This window comes from Echinops telfairi, unplaced genomic scaffold (assembly GCF_000313985.2).
Source record: "Echinops telfairi isolate 266 unplaced genomic scaffold, ASM31398v2 ScPeMD7_8;HRSCAF=38, whole genome shotgun sequence".
Classification (NCBI taxonomy): Eukaryota; Metazoa; Chordata; class Mammalia; order Afrosoricida; family Tenrecidae; genus Echinops; species Echinops telfairi.
In genome coordinates this window covers 13,765,163-13,767,539 of record NW_022103905.1, presented here as the reverse complement: position 1 = coordinate 13,767,539, position 2,377 = coordinate 13,765,163, and the positions used below count along the sequence as shown (strand labels likewise).

Below are 2,377 nucleotides of genomic sequence, written 5' to 3'. Positions count from 1 at the left end.
GACTTGATAATTTATCTCAAAAAAGTTACTAGTGAGTAATATTTGGCCACTGCTTTATTTATTATAAAATAGGAATGTCTTGTGACTTTTAAAAACATGTACCTTATTTAAATTGATATCACACACCAGAAATCAGATCATGAATGACTGATAAGGATATTTTGTTTAGACTGTCTTAAATTAAAGATTGGTTGTGGTTGAATGAAAAAAACAAAACAAAATTAAAAAAACAACAAAAAAGATAGCCTCTAAATTCAGGTGGGATATACTCAAGGTCATGTATTCTGGCTCTCATGAACTTGTTTTGATTTTATTCAGCTTCACCCTGAGCTCATATGTGAGCCATTTATGGTCTGTTCCACAGTCAGCCCCTAGCTTTATTTCAGCTGGCGATATGGTGCTTCTTCATCAGCCCTTCCTACAAATGCAATCAATTTGATTTCTGTTCATTCCACTTGGAAAAGTCTAAATGTATAGTTACTGTTTATGTTATTGAAAAAGTTATTTGCAATGTGATCTTGAAAAATTATATCATGCTATCTCTAGTGTTTTTTCTATCACCAAGATGATATTTTCCAACTACAGGTTCTTTCTCTTTGTTTTCAACTTTTGCATTCCACTCATCAGGAATTATCAATATGTCTTGGTTGCAGGCTGCATGTTTGATGAATTTTAGACTGTAGAAGTTAGTAGAATCAGCCCTTTCTTCATATTTGGCCTTCGTGGTTGGTGTTTAAGTTTGAATAACAGTCTTATTTAGTGGTCTCCCATGTAAGCATGTGCCTATTTTCCAGTCACTGACAGCATTGTACTTCAGGATGAATTTTGAACCGTTCCTTTTTACAATGACTTCGCATCTTCCTCTTCCATTTTTTCTCCCCTCTTAGTCAACTGTGATTTTCCTCTTCAGAATGGCCAATACCAGTCCATTTTAGGTCATTAATGCTTGGGGTACTGAACTTTATTCCTTCCAGTTCAGTTTTGAAAACTTCTAAATTTTCTTGATTCATTAGTCCTGAATGCGTTGCTTCATTAAGGTCTAATGTACTTTGAGGAGGCAACTCTTCCCCAGTAATATTTCAAGAGCCTTCTAACCCAAGAATCTCATCTTATGAACTGTATCAGACAGTGTTCCATCGTTGTTCATAAGGTTTTCAGAAAATGGTCTGTCTCTTCCTTCTTCTGGGCAGTTGCTAGCTGGTCTTTTGAGTTCCTGTCTCTGCTAGTGCTGAGCGAATGGCCTCCCAGAACCAAGATACAGCCACAGCCAGCTTCGTTGCACCCAAAAAGCGACTGAGCCCAGAGGGGACATGGCCCGGGGTTCCTTGGACAAGAGGCTACCACAGGGGCTGATGATCCTCACGATGTCTCTGCCTTCCTGGAGTCAGACAGCCTTTTCAGGTGAGTAGGGACCCTCCAAGGAGCAGCTGGCACCATCTATGAAGGCCTGAGGGACATGCTTCCGCTGGAGTTCCCTAGTGGCTACCCTGACAATGCGCCCACAGTGAATTTTCTCACCTCCTGCTACCACCCCAATGTGGACACTCAGGGTGACATGTTTGGGCTTCCTGAAGGACAAGTGGTCCACCCTGTAGGATGTCAGGACTCTTCTCTCCATCCAGAGCTGCCGGCAGAGCCCAACATCGACAGCCGTTTGAACACACATGCTGCCAGACTGTGGAACAACCCCACAGCCTTAAGGAATACCTGCAGGAAGCCTACTCAAAGCAAGTCTCCGGCTAAGAGCCCTGACCTGACCTTGAAGAAGTCTTTCTTTTCCGTAGACTCCATTAAATTTCTCAGGTGGGAAATACCTCGGTTCTTGGCTTCGCATGAGAAAGAATTCACTTCCAAGCCAGGTTTGTGATCCAAGTGGGTTTTTTATAAAGGACAGAAGAAGTCTTAGGCTTTACAGTCACAGAACACAGGCATCCTTGGGCCACTGCATACCCACACGTGGCGGCCTGAGGCCAGAGAAAGGTCATTCAAGGGGTGGAAGGCAGAGGAACAGCCGGAAAAGAGGGCAGTGGCTCCAGGTTCCAGCCTCTAGGGCTTTCCACTGGGAGGTGTGGTCAACGGCACTGGTTGACCCCTTTGGCTGAATCAAGCCTACCTGACTCAGGCTTGAATTGGCTCATGCCCCTTAGCCTGCATTGGCTTCCACCCTCCTGTGGGGGGTCCTAGGCATGGAGAGGAACCACCCCCCTATCTTGCTACCTAACAACTCTTCTTCATTTCTGCGTAGAATTCTGTATCTTAAGCTGTGGTGTCATTTTTATTTGGTTTGTTTTTAAAATTAAGTTTCCATTTGCACCCTGTAATGATTATATTACATTTTTGGATTAAAAAACAAAAAAAAATTTCATTATACTAAAGG

General features: G+C 42.8%; 1 pseudogene; it reads left to right on the top strand.

Moving 5' to 3' along the window:
• The first annotated feature begins 1,236 nt into the window (after positions 1-1,236).
• LOC115868200 lies at positions 1,237-1,743 on the top strand (annotated as a pseudogene).
• Positions 1,744-2,377: the final 634 nt, after the last annotated feature.